Below are 15,867 nucleotides of genomic sequence, written 5' to 3' on the forward strand. Positions count from 1 at the left end.
AGGCATTAAAGGCCTGAGAAGACCTCATGGTTATCTAAAGGCTAAGAGTCAAGCCTAAATTAGGATTACCCACTGGATTAGGAGTTAATCCAAGGATAAACCTTTGTGCAAATGATTAAGAGATAATCATGGTCAAAGCATTGAAGGCTTGATGAGACCCTTGGGTTGGGTAGAGGTTGAGTCAAAACAAATGTTTTAACCATGTGGGAGAGTTGAATTAACCATTAATGGTTATTGGAGACTTTGTGGATTAAGTGGTTGAAAGTTGGAAGCCTTTAATGGTTTTCAAAGACTTTGGGGTTTTTGGTGGTTGAAGGTTGAAAACCTTCAATGGTTATCCAAGACTTTGGGCCATTTGAGAAGTGACTCCATTTTGCTTAGGAATGTGACAATAATTAGGGGATGGATTAAGTTAATTAGGAAGGGGTTAGAAGAATCTAGAAGGGGATTAGATTTTGCAAGTGGATTTGGTGGGTGAGGGAAAATAGGATTTTATTAAAATAAAAATTCATTTATTTCAAAATGTGTGCAAGTTGCATTTGTAGGAAAATGCAAGTTGGGGGGGGAGGATAATGATTTAAATAAATGTTAATTTATTTAAAAGAGGAAAAAAAAAGGATTTAATTAAATAAATTGATTTATTTATTTAATTAATGGGAATTTGATTTTAATGAATTAATTAAAATAAATCGAATAATTTATTTAATTAATAGAAGAATGTTTGGGGATGAATTAATTAAATATTAATTTAATTAATTGATGGCTAGTGGATTTTTAATCAAATAAATACGAAATATTCATTTAATTAAAATGGACAGATTTGTGTGACTACAGGTTTTATCTGAGAAATTCGGAGAAGAATCCTCCTCTACACCTGTCTCTACCGAAGCACCTTAGGATACAACACAAGGCACCGAAGGTCACAAGTCTGAAGTAGCAAAAGGTAAAACTCAAGAACAGACCTCTCAAGCACTATCGAGCACTGAAAATGTAGCAGCTGAGACACCTAGTACAGAGACACCAAAGGACACCACAATGGCTACAGGAACTGACCAAAGTGTTTCCTCTATCGAGCAACCTACCGAGGGTCAGCAAGCCTCACAAGCTATTGTCTTGGTACAACTGACCAAAGGTAAAGAGAAGAAAGTGAAAAAGCATAGTTTTAAAGTTGATTTGAGTAAATCGATAGTGTTGCCCAATGTGGATATCTCAAAATTAAAGGGGCAAGCACTTATTGATTTTGGTGAACTATGCAAAGCAAAGGCCAAACAAGAAAAACAAATGTCCATTCAAAAGAAGAATAAAGTACTACAGAAGGTGAAGACACTGCTAACAGAAATGCTACCATCAGCTACAATGTCAACCAATGTAGCCATCCACATTCAACTGGATGAACTCCTTAATCAAATAGAAACATCTGGAGTTGATGCATCTGAGTACTTGAGCAAGCTAAAAGACAAAGAGCTTACTGCAAAAATGATTGAAGATGTACAAAAAGTTCTAGCCATAGGAAAAGTCAAGCTTGTCAAATTCATTGCTGAGTTGTCCCCTCAACTCAAGCATATTCTTTATTTATTTCAGAAACTTTGCACATTTTCCTTATTCATTAAAGATATCAAGAATAAAACTGATGCAATTGAGAAAGAGATCACCGATCTCTCTACTAAGTTGACCTCAGAGCCAAATTCAGTTCAGAATTTTTATACCAAGCTTCAACAACTCATGGCTCAACAGTTAGAACTAAGAAATGAAGAGCATAAGATTAGGATGGATATAATGACCCTCCAGACATTATTCATTCCTCATCTCTCATCAGTTCAGGAACAGATTAACCGAGCTACACGCCTATCTACTACACAAGAGGGAAGCACTCTTGATGGCTTAATATCACTATTGGCTAATATTCAAGCACAAAATTCCTTAATGGAAAGTGTAAAGGATGCACTCTCTGTTACACTCACCGACTCCCAGAAGAAGTATAAATCTATTTTTGATCAGTTACTGCCCCCGAATGGAAATTAAGTTTTTGATGTTTGTCAAAAAAGGGGAGTAATACTACATAAGGGGAGTCATATACTATATTTAGGGAGTGATATAGTTTTGATACAGTATTTCGAGTATTGTATACAGGGGAGTATACCGAGCAGAGTATGCAGAGCATCCAAGGACATTAAGAAGAGCACACAAGCACAAAACCGAGCATGCAAAATCAGAGTTATGTACAAAATAATGATAAGGGGAGTATATTTGAATATACTATTTCATTGACTATTGTATATATTGTCAAGTATAGTCATTTTGCAAAGTATATAGATTTTTGAGTTATAACTTTGAAAGTAGTTTTTGTCAAACATCTCAACTAATGTCAAAAGGGGAGATTGTTGCTACTTATCAAATTGCCATTAGTTTTTATATTCAAAGTTATACTATATACTCTAGTCGGTTAACACTACCGAATCATGCAGTCGGTATACACATAGAGAAGTCGGTATGCACATTCTAGTCGGTTATAGAGGAAAGCAGTCACAAAACGCAGTATACACCGAGCTGTCTACTGAGTATCTTTTTGAGACTACCGAGTAGTAAAGATGACACACCGAGTTGATATTCATCGAGTGAAACGTGTTACCAGATACATTGAACCTGGACATGGATATGAAAACGTGTTACAAGATTGAGGCACATCTAACCGTTATTACATTGGAAATTGCACCAGAAGATTGTGTATGATTTTGAGATCAAGCTAACCAATGAAATATTTTGTTTAGTTATTCATTCGATAAATCATGTTTGTAAGATCGATGCAATGAATTGGATCACCGTTTTAAGAGATCTATTTATACTGCATGAGTTAAGAGTAAAAGGAGTGTGCATGTATGAATGTAAGAAGACTGTTACAGAGACACAAAGGTCACCAAGAAGGTTTTCAGAGAACAGTCGAAGAATAGAGTAAACAGAAGGGTTTACCGAGTTTCTATATGGGTTACTGAGGTATGCTATAAGCAAGGTAATCTTATTCTGAGCACATAGAATCTGCTATAACATTTCAGATGTAAAGTTGCAGATATTTGTAATGATTTTATTGTAATATTGTGAAGATTGAAAGAGAAACCTTTAACAGGGTAAAAGACTCTAATCAAGTCTATAAAATGTAAAGCCTCTAACCAGGTGCAACATTTAGATTAAATGTTGTAAAATCCTTTAGCAAGGTAGATCTAACAGATCTTGTTACTCCTAACAAGGTATGCTATCAGAAATAGCTAAAATGTAGCTCTTACTGAGCATTCTTTATTATTGCAGTAGTGAAGTTGTGGGTGCCATCCCCACCACAGTTTTTCTCTCTAACCAAGAGTTTCTGCGTAACAAAAATATGTGTCATGGAGTGAATCATATATGATTGTTATCTATTTGTTTTAACTTTATTTTATGTTACTGCACTATTCGGTTTATGCATAACAATCAAGTTATCATTCAAGAAAGGTTTTGGAGTACTGATTCACCCCTCCCCTCTTAGTACATTAGCTTTCCACATTGGGCCTAACAAAGAGAAATACCATTGTAAAGCCTTATCCCTTAGTGTTCTTGTAAACAATTTTCCAAGTAATCTTTGATCATAAGCAAAATCAGTACACAAGGTTTGAAATATTTTAACATGTGTGAGAGGATCACCTTTTCCATTATAAAGTTCCAATTGAAGGCCTCAACATGCTTAGGTTGTACGACTTTAACAATATCAAGAGAAAGTGGGCTCACAACATCAAATGTGAGCACACTAAACTTGGATTGACTCATGGAAGCAATTTGTTGTTGTAAGGAAGACACAATTTGAGCAAGATTGTTAATGGTTGTTTCGGTAGAAGAATTGACGTTGGACATGGTTGATTGAGAAGGTGGTGTGATATTATTGAAGGAAGGCATGGATTGAGAATAAGGTGGTGGGACATTGTGATAAGTAGGCATAGGTGATGATTGAGTAGGAAATGGGACACTCAAAGGAGGAATAAAATTGTTGAAAGAATTGCCCCCTTGTGTCACACGGATTGGTTGAGGGATAATAGGAATACTTATGGAAGACATAGGTAAAGATGGAGGATTAAATGAAGAAGAGGGATTGCCCCCATGACCAATTATTGTAGGAATGACATTTTGAGTTGATGTAGCCATGATGTTTGAAGTGAAGGTAGGAATACTAGCCATTGGAGTAGACAAAGGAGTAGAAGAATTGATTTGATTTGAAGGTTGTGAATAACCTAAGTTCTCAACACAAATCTTTATAGGAATGACATTAGAATCAACAATATGAGCAATGCCATGCAGTATATCAATTCCATTCTTATCACTTTGAATCATGTGTTTAAGGCCTTCAATTAATGGAAGAGCTTCACTATTGGGGTATTCTTGGGACATCCATTGTTGAAAGTTGTCAAATTGATTGTCCAATTTTGAAAGTTGATCTATGGAAACTCTAGTCAAAGCTTCTTCTTGTTCATCATGGGATTCATCAATTGGATAGATAGGGACATGATTAGGATGGGAAGAATTAGCATTATCCTCATTAAAGAAGTCACCCAAATTATGCTCCATCTCCTCGGTAATTAAACCTTGGGAGGCCTTAATTATAATGCTTCATCTAGCAGGGATAGTGTAGGTAGGACTAATAGTGGTGAAACTTATGCATTAGAGGGAAAATTTGAATTTTGAATAATAGGAACAAAGTGCCCAAAAATTGAATAACGCAAAAGTTGAGAAAATAATGATTAAACAAATTGACTTTGTTGGAAGAAGAAAATGACACAATTTGCAAAAATAATTGATGATAAATGAAAGGAAATTGGAATTTTATAATCAACCACTTAATTTAAAAACAAATCTTGAAATTTGAAATGTTGAAATTGGAAGGTATTTTTTATTTTAGAGGGATAAAAAATTGTTAGAATCAACCAATTTTATGAATTTAAGCTGTTAAATACGGTCATAACCGTCTCTTGAAATTTCGGGAAAAAAGCCAGGGACCGTGTTGAAAGTGCACACGGTCTGACCAACTTTTTTCAAAAATTTTAGGGATGAAAGTTACAATGATTTTGAACTGAACCCCCAAAAATTGGTGAATTTTACGATCTCGAGATAGGCAAAATGAAGGTTTGAATGTGAAAATAGGACCCTATTAGGGTTTTGAAAAAAATGAGGAATTCAATTGAAAAATTGAAAAGGGTCAAACCAAATGGATAGGGACACCTTGAAAAATGTTTAGAAAACTGAAATTGATTGAAATTTGCACAAAATCCAATTAAATTTGAAAAGTAGGGTTTGAGGACCTAACCACTTAATTTTTGAAATTTTAAATTTTGAAAAAGGAGGGAAATTGAAAATTTGAATTGTAGGACAAAAGATAAGTCTGAAAACAATCACAAATCTGAAAATTAAATGGGAATTCAATTTTTGCACAATTTCAAAATGATTTTTGAAAATTAGGGTTTTGACAATTAACCTCTTAATTTTGTGAATTTGATTTGCAAATTGAACAAGACAATGAAGAAATTGAATTTGACACACAAAGCAACTTTTAGATCTAAAACAATAGATATCAATTTTTTTCCAAAACATAAGTTCAATTTCAATTTTAAAAACTAGGGTTTTGAATGAATTAACCACTAAGTTTGCAGAGAAATTAAACTTTTAAATGAAAAATATGCAATGATTTTAAGAATAAAGCATGCAAGACGTCAGGTTCACCAAAATGTAATGGTGAAAAAGGGTGAATGATGGAGAGATCAAGAGGAAAGCTTAACTTCCCTCCGAGGAGAGATGAAAGTTTCATTGCGGGTTTCCCTTCAAACACCTTATTCACATTAAATTTAAAAGAGGGGGAATTCACTAGATCCAATCTCTTAGGGCAGAGATTGAATACTAAATGAATTGATAATGGGATAGAAATGATAAGCTAACCCCTCTTTTAGAATGAAAAATGATTGAATTATGTTGTGTAAAAGTAGCAAAGAACTGATTATAACTCGAGATAGAAGCGTGAGATGAAGTTGTGCACCTGGATTTGGTTATAATATGTCGAGATGAAGCTGCCCTGTGAATTTGAGGAAAAGTTGTTGGGACAGTACTGAAAGTGTCCATGGTCCTCCAAAAAATCCGCAAAACGAAAAGGGTTTTTCCGCCTCTGCAAATGGAGTCCAAATCTGCAAATACATCTGCATACCTGCAACCTACACACAGAAAAGAGAGGAAAAGGGGTTGGGATTGGGGGTTTTCCTTCAGGTCAAACCCCAGTTTTGGAATTAACCAAATGATGAAAGAAAGTACTTGCATGTAAATGTAGAAATGAAAGATTGAAATGTAAGTCACCTCAAAGGAGGTTGTAGATAGATTTGCTTGTATTGAATTGAATGTTGAAAGGGATCTTCTCTTCAATGGTTGAATCCTTGACTTGAATGCAACACCTAGCCTTGAAGGGAGACCTGAGAATGCTCAATGCTGGAAAGGAATGCTTGAATGCGTGATCGATGAAAATTTCCAACTTATACAAATGGGAAGGTGAATGTGACTTATATACTCGTCAATTAGGGTTAATTGACCAATTTTCCATCACAGACCGACACAGGGAAGGTTTTTCCCACTTAATGCAAAGTCCAATGCACAAATAGGACAGAGGGGGGCTCAAAATAGGGCAAGGAAAAGGGTACCACGTGTTGGCATTTCAATAGAAAGGAGATTGTTGATATTCATTAAGGATATTGAGAAGGTTGTTGAAGATTATTTGATATAACTGAAAAAGGATGATAACTATCTTTATAACATTATTTTGTCATTGATGTCAAGAAATTGATTTCCTGATTCAGTATGATGTTGCCATATCTTGAGAAGATTGATTTGAAGAGAATTAAGATGTCGGTAAAAGACACAGAAAGAATGTGATGAATAAGGGGAGAAATAAGTTATTCAATGGGCAACTATTACCGAGTTAGACAATGATGAGATCATGATGTTTAGATTATTTTGATATCCTACATATGTTGTTTGATTGTAAGGTTAATACTATACTTTGTCACCGAGCAAAGAACCTAGTCGGTAAACCCTAAGGTTATCGATATCGGTTAATGAAGACGAAATGTCTACCGAGTAAAGTTTAGTATTTACCGAGTTGCAACCGAGTTATGACAGATCGCATTGGATGGATAAAAGCATTATTTAATGAAGGATGTTGATGAGCTGGAGATGTATAAATGATTGGTATGCTGTGCATGAAGTTTGTTAAGGATCTACGACAATGGAATATCAAGAGGAAGATCTACAACGCAGATTGAACTGCAATAACCTAGCACAAGTTCCTAGGAAGGTTTGCAAGTTCCAAGGCGAGGTAAAACATTTTGAGATCGAAGGATACATTGAACCTAGTCAAGATTGAAGATCTGATGGCTGTGATTGATCATGGGAAATGTGATTAAGGAGATTAAGCGGTTAGCAAATTGTTTATAAATAAGGAATTATTGATAAACAATGTATGTGGGCAAGTGTAAGCACAAGGATGCTACATAGTGATTACCGAGCACAGAAGCTTGAAGACCTGTTTGAATAACATAGTAAGGAGCCCAGTAGAGGGACAAGATAAGTCCTATGACTAGATTGTTTTGAGCAAATAGAATCCGCTTTAGCATTTTAGATGTGAAGTTGCAGATATATTTTTATTACTGTTATTTTGTAAGTGACAGAAAATCTCTTAACCGAGTGGACTTAACAGTCTTATTTGTAAACCCTCTAGCAAGATAACATTCTAAATGAGTGTTTGAAATCCTTTGACAAGGTCACTTCTAACAAAGTGAAGATCCTAACAGATCTGAGGGAAATCCCTTAACCGGGTCACATCTAGCAATGTGTTTGTAATCTTTAACGAGATTTGCTTTTAACCGAGCATACTCTAGAAGAGTATATTTCTAGAAGATTTGCTTTATGAGTTAGCACATTTAGCAGCTTTTGGTTATATTGCTGAAGTATAAGTTACCAAGGTTGAATCTGTTGATTTTATGGAAGATTAAGTTTGTATGATTCACCCCCCCCCCCTCTCATCTTGTTAGCTATTGACATCAGTACTTTACACCACGTTCCTGTCCTAGGAGGACAGGGGCGCCACACCCCTGTCTTGCCCTTGTCTCTGGACAGGAAGCAGGTTCAGGTAGTGCAGAGGGCAGAAAAAGATAGTTTTCAGGGGTTGAGCAAGTCTCGGGTCTCCGATCAGGCTTAGGGATTCGAATCGCCAACGTGAAGACCCTAATGTGGTCGCAAATTGCAAGGGTCGCAATTTCATGACACTACACTACTTATTTTAGATAATTTAATAAATGATAATGTAATTAGTAACTATATTTTTATTTAATATTGAGTTGATACGCACACACACACATGTATACACATATACATATACATACATATATATACATATATACATACATAGATGCATACATTTACACACATACATACATACATACATACATACATACATGCATGCATATGTATGTATGTATGTATGTATGTAGATACATATGTGTGTGTCTATATATGTCTCCATGTGTGTGTGTGTGTGCGTGCATGTGTGTATGTGTGTGAATATATTTGTGTGTCTATATATGTCTCCATATGTGTGTGTGTGTGTGTGTGTGTGTGTGTGTGTGTGTGTGTGTGTGTGTGTGTGTGTGTGTGTGTGTGTGTGTGTGTGTGTGTGTGTGTGTGCCTTTAATATAAAAAACAATTAAATTTGACGAAAAGGTTAGTTTGTAATTTTTTTAAAGTATTTGAATTTGGTCAAAGATATTGTAGGTGCTATTCTACCCAAGAGATATAATTGCACTTGCCATCGAGTCCAAGATGTGGGAATAGGTACATTAAGAGTTAACACAAATAATTGAGACAAAGACTATCTAATATACAAATTAGGTTCAAGTAGGTTCATGTTTATGTTGTTACACAACAATAAACACACAAATAAATCTTTCAATTGATTCAACTTCTGATAACATGATCAAGGATCAACTCATCGAAGAGATCAGAGACAAGAATTTGATACAAATTGCCTCTCTATATAGAATTCTTAGACACAACAAGAAATTTTATCATGCAGCTCCATGCAAATAACAAACACATAAAAAAAACTAATTTAAAAATCCAATTTTTAACTGAAGACAGGAGTTGATATGAATGTGGAGAAATTAGAATTCCGACATCAACTTATATTCAAAATAAATTAAAATTAAATACTAAAATAACACATTTTAAGATAAGATACATTTAAAAAAAATAATAGCCACTTTTTCCTCTACAATTCGATATAAAACTTAAGAATAGTTCTTTTAAACATCTTTAATACAAACAGGATTTGGCCGTAATAGTTAAAAGTCAAACCCAATAAGATGGAGGAAATCTTCAAATGAACAGAATTTTAAATGCCAATACCTTCTTCCGTAATCATTCCCATGTAAGAAACGTGATCCACACTCCTTCCATAATTGCTCCGCGGGTCGCCTCGAATTTAAACAGTAAAACGTCGTCTATTCACTCCTTTCAATCAATCGGCTACGGCTGCGGCTGCGTGTGGGATCAGTTTAAATATTGACCAGAGAAGCCTTGGAAGCTACGAAATAGAAGGATCAACGGCCGAAATATCCACCTAGTGTTTGACCAATCTCTGGGCATCACTCACAAATTTGAATACGGCGCAAAAGGGGAACCTTCTCTTTTCTGACACGCTCTAAGCTTTTATTGCTCAAAGACGCCTAGGGAATACACACAAGTCCATCAGAACTTTCTGTTTCAGACTTTCCGTTAATCTTTCAGATACTAGATAATTCTAATCATTTGCCGTCTGTATTTTCTGTCTGCTGTCTGATGTGCCCCATTGCCCATGGCAGAATAGTTTTGCCAGCAAGTCATCTGATACGGATTGCAAAAGGTTATGTAGGTATGCTTTTACAGCAGCGTCACGGAAACTTGCTTTACGGTTCACGTTAAAAGACGGACTTTGTGAGTCGTCAGTGGTCAAGCCGTTTGGTTAGGAAGATGCTTCTTTTTGTTTTATTGTGTTTGTGGATGTCGGATGGCCTGTGTCCATGCAGCATCCAGACTGTATCATTGATCGTGTTTCTTAAATAATTAATAATTAAAATATAACAAGCGTTTCTTTTTCAATTAATTATTAAATCTGATTAATGGTACAATTTGGGTGCTGGATAGACATTGCCGTTTAGTTTTGTAATGGTAAATAATGAACAATATATGTTTTTAATTCATTGAGTTTTTGTATTTGAATAAATCTTAAATTATATTAATATTAGAATATTGCTTTGATTTTGTTAATGGATGTTTTTATATGCTAATATGGTTGAGCAATAAATGTTTTTCTATATAAAATATGTTAATCTAAATATCTTCTATTTAGTGTGCAAGTTGTAGGCTTGTTAGAAATAACTAAGTAGACAAGCTTTTGATTGTCTTATACAAGAGGCTTCAATAGGATACGAAAGGTTACTTTCAAAGAATTTTTGGTCTATGATGGTAAAACTAATTTTAGAAATTTAACTTGCTAATTTTAGACTTTACTATGATTAATTTCCACTTCAATTTGAAAGAAAGGATAGTTTAAAATTGTGCGGTAACATATGAACTTTAAAATCAAAATTATAAAATATGATTTTTTTTTTACTTCTTATATAGATAAATTCATTACTTATTTATTCAAAAACCATAACACTAAAATTTTGAAAAAATATTTAAAAATATAATTAACTAAAATTATTCTAATAATAAAAAAATGAGAACAAGAAGTGAGAGATAAAGAGTGTGTAATTTTTTTTATTCCTCAAATTCATATGACATTCATTAAATGGACAAACTTGATTTAAAAAGCCTTTTGATTTGGCTTGAAATACCATAGTCAATATACAAAGTGGTGTAATCTTCAAAGGAATAAATAAATAATAAATGTCATACCCAACTTCCATGGCCATTAATTTTTGAAGTACATGACCATGCAAAACATCCCACAATCAATAAGACATCAACAATGTGAAGCAACATTGCAAAGTCATCTAATATTCATGAACTAAATGTACAAAATAAGAAAGTCATATAATATTCACGATTCAAATGTACAAAATAAGAAAGTCATATAATATTCATGAATAATTGTGACATGTGAAAATCACATGAGGATGTGGCATTTTATAATTTAGAGGTGTCACACATGTGTGAAATGGAGAGTTTCAATCTTTTTTGGGAAAAAATAATAGATCAAATTCTATTGAGGATTTTTAAAGAAGTGGGATGGATGTGATAAATGATTAATTAGTAAAATCAATTTTGATTTGTGTAAGTAGATTAATTCATAATTAATCGAAGATAATTTTTTAGAGAATTAAATAAGTAGGATGTATTTATTTAATTTTTACATGATATGGATAGGAAAGGTGGACTTAATTAAATAAATATGAATTTACTTAACTAAGGATTAATTATAGATGAAATGGGGATAAATAATTAAATAACTAAATAGATTATTTAAATTTACTTAATTAATGTTAGGAGGGTGATTGAGAAGGTTAATTAAATAATTGATTTTATTTAATTAATGTTTAGAAAGGATAAAATCAATTGTGGTCAAGTGTGGATAATTTTAGGTGTTTACAAAAAGTAAGATTTATCTTTTAATTCTTTATTTGTTTTCCCATCCTTGTCCACTTTTTGCATCATCAAATCAATGGAATTCTTTATGCTTACTTTGAACACTTGATTTTCCCACTATAAGTTTGAGCTTATTCTTTTTCTCCTCTAACCATTTCTAAGTTCTTTCAACAACCTTTTTGTGTTCTATTCTTAATAGTTTTGAACTATTTACTACTACAATTCATTTCAAGGATTGGCTTATCAAAAATTACCCTTTTGATCATAAGAGGGATCAAGAAATTTCCTATCATCTGTCATTTCTCTTAGCACTATCATAATCTAGAAAACCTTCATTTAGTATACATCAAGCCACGAGAAGCTTCTCTTCCTAACTTTACATTAATTTGTAACATAATTTTACCAAAAGTCTTATAGTCTTGGTTCATGTTTATAAAAGGGTCCCATAATCCCTCGATACATGATCTAGGTTTGAAAAATTTCCTTGGATGTGTGATTGGATTCTAATCAACAATGCCTTCGAAATATCCTACCATACACTATCCACATTATTGTTGCATGTAAATGATCTAGAAGTTCAATAAGACATACATTTCTTTTGTATCACATTCAAAATATGCACCAATAGGTTCAATAGTTCAAGTCACGGTAATAATAGAAGCCCTTGTATCATTTTTTGCACAAGTCGTTTGAATTCCTTTGTTTTCAATCTCCCACAATAATTGGGTTGACGCCCAATATTCAATGTGGAACTCCTTCACTTGTATTTCCCCTCTACTAGATCCCAAAAGAGTTGAGATCTTATATTTGGGCCTAATGCATTCACATCTAGCATTACAATACAATATTGACACCTCTATCACTTGTACTTGCACTATGTTCATCAATTCTTTCAAGTGATCAAAATAGGGAAATATGCACATCAAGATAATTTATATACTCTTCAATATATATATGTACTTTCCTTAGCTCACTGCTAACATAATGGGGACAATTGCTCTACAAAGAAGGATGAATTATTTGAGTGCAACCTTGTGTGTTCACTTCATCAACACATCCAACATTTCTAATATAGTGCTTGCACATCTCTACACAATACTATTCATAGAACTCTGTGTAGTCCTCACTATCAATTGTGCAACACTCATGTATGTAGAGCATGGCTATATACACATTGCTAATTAGGCTAACTAGTGCCTAGGTAGACCATACTTGTACAACACACAAAGCATCAACATCCACATGTTATGCTTCCATGTGTATACATCACATGGAAACCTCTACAACATAGAACATGATTGTATAACTAGCACTATATGTATCAAACACATGGTGGTGTCCATGATATATTAATACAACTAGCACCATATAAATTTGACTCAAGTGACACCACCCCATCTACACATTAAACAATTTTCAACATTGTGTGGAGCTTAGTTAACAGTCTAGAGCTATAATATCATTTATAAATACTCATTTTACATATCCTACACAAATAAGATATGAATATGAAGATATGGGATTTCCCACTAATTAACCTAGGAATCAAATAAAATGGAGTTTCCTTGACTATTCAAAAGTGTTTGGATACTTGTTTGACAATGGATGTGCTCTGCAATGTATTGTAGAGGAATTTTCTAGCTATCTAATTATCTTAATTATGGGGACTTGAACCCCAAAAATGACATATGTGTGATCATTATACTATGCATTTACGACACATGTAATCACTACACCCGAGTCCATGATCTATCTTACACTCTCATTGTTAATCGAGTCATTTGGCTTGACAAAGGTGCAAGGAGAAAATTAGCTGACTTTCATGTCCTCGTTTAATAAATTTTAGCATCACCCTTTTTTTCTTTCTTGAAATAGGGGTAGATAAACACTTGTTCCAAGTACTAAAATTCTAAAGATCTATAGGTCACACAAAAGGTTCAACACTAGACTCTAACATCAAAATACCTAATCATTTTATTCTTTTTATTTTTTAAAATTTTATTCTCAATCTGAATACACAACTTTACTCAAACTCAACTCTTATATCTAAATCAATTGAATTATTACTTTTTAAAGAATAATTGATTTTTATACAATTAAATTTTTAATACTTTATATTTACTTAAAAAATATTTAAAAACTCTATAAATTAAAAATGCAAAAACCTTATCCAGAGAAATATAATGCATGATATCATCCATTATCTCTCTAAACGACCCTAGAATAATTTAAAATAAAAATTAATATTAAATTTACCAACTTGGGAAATTAGAAAATAGTAGTTAAATTGAATGACGTGGAGTTTTTTTTTTTCATATTTGTCGACTATGGATAGAAAGAAAGGGTTTAAGTAGAGGTCGATCGACAAAAATGTCAATCCTCATCCCAAAATAATAATGGTATGGCCGACTTTTTCCCTGAATAACCCATGGAAATCACATGACACCTCTTATTAATCTTAGCTGGTTGGCAGGCAGCCATTAATGTCGAGATTCAAGCCCACCCGCATTTCTCATTACACAAAAACTTTAAAACAACAATCTTGATTCGTACACACAGCGAAAAAAATGCCCGAGGGCAAAAAAAATCCTGGACAAACGTCCCTTTCTGAAACACTCAAAACGGAGGAAAAGAAAATTCACAGTTTGTCTTTTTTCCTCCGACTGTTCAGGCAACTGGCGTTCGTAATACACAAAACTTCCAGCAAAAGGCCTTTTTAGTGTAAAAGACGATCTTCTACTGTATGTAATCTGTACACGAACAGGGGTATGACACAAAATTTTGACTACCCAATTTGTTCAAAAGTAAAAAAGAAAGAGATCAAATCCATCTATCTTTTCATATTATTGTTTCTCTGCAGTAGCTCCTCCATTATTATCCTTTTCCGATACTCGCTGGACTGTAGATCAATTTTGTTATGGCTGAAACTCTTGCTAATCTGTCTGGAACGCTTTGAACTTGTGGCTTCTTGTTTGAACCTCGACATGTTTCTAAGCACGGCGACTGCATACCACCAAATGCAAGTACACGGAACGGCCACGCACTTGTCGGAGAAAACCAGGCAGAGCAAAACAACAATCAAAGGAGAAAACCCAATGGCCTCATCATATCCTTCTTCTTCGACTGTGCGCAGAATTTCCGAATCCATGACTGTTTTACTCCTTGTTTTGGATGTTGTAGTGGAATTGTCGAAATGTGCGCGGGAGGAAGATGGGTGTATGAAGTGGACGCCATTGAAGCAGTGGGCTTTTAACTTGCTGTGAGGATGAGCTCCGCCCTTTTTCTTTCGATCTGCTTCGGGATTTCGCTGAGTCGCTTCAGGAACATGTTTTCACCACCTTCAGAAATTTGCTGTTTGATCGGTTCGGGGGTCGAATCGTTGCAAGGTTCCGGGGTATGAGAACTGGGTTTTGAAACTTGGGCACCATTCTTTTGGTTACGTAAGTTTTGTACAGAATAAGTGGTTGAAAGTAGAGTTGTATAAGTTTTGTTTACCTATGTGTACTTTCCAAGGGTTATCTTGTTGGATTGAATATTGAGGAGTTAGAGTGGATGTATTGTAGTCACATGTTACTTATAATATAAATTTTTTATTTTTTATTTTTGGAGTTTTATTTCAAAGGGGTTCTTCATATCAAACATTGTATTATGTGTTCAATTTAATTTTTACGTTTTCATTGTTATTGTTGATTTAAAAATATCCATTTGGTAAGCATAGTCATATTAGAGTTAAAATTGATTTAAGTTCTAATATTTTATTCACCTAGTTAATTTACAATTTGGTTTAGGTTTCAAGATTAATGATTGGATATTCATTTCGATTTGGAGGAATGGGTGGATTGGTCTGAAATGATTTGAAAGGATATAGGTAGGATTAGGACTGGAATACATTAGATGGATGAAATAATTTGATTGAGATTTTGGATTAGATAAAATATTTAGATTAGACTAGATTAGTTGAGTTGGATATGGTTAAGGTCCTTAAAAGCTCAAAGATCAAGATTGATTAGGATGATATATTAGAGTAAAAGGTGGATGTGAACTAACCTTATAAATAGAGATGTTTTTCTTAAGTAAAGTGTAGTTTTTCATCTAACAACCCTCAAGTTGTGCCTCTTTATTATACTCAATTTTTTGTTAAAAAAATAAATTCACTTATTAAGTTATTATGTGTTCATTCAATTATATACT

Source organism: Cryptomeria japonica, chromosome 6, assembly GCF_030272615.1.
Source record: "Cryptomeria japonica chromosome 6, Sugi_1.0, whole genome shotgun sequence".
In the NCBI taxonomy this organism is placed as follows: Eukaryota; Viridiplantae; Streptophyta; class Pinopsida; order Cupressales; family Cupressaceae; genus Cryptomeria; species Cryptomeria japonica.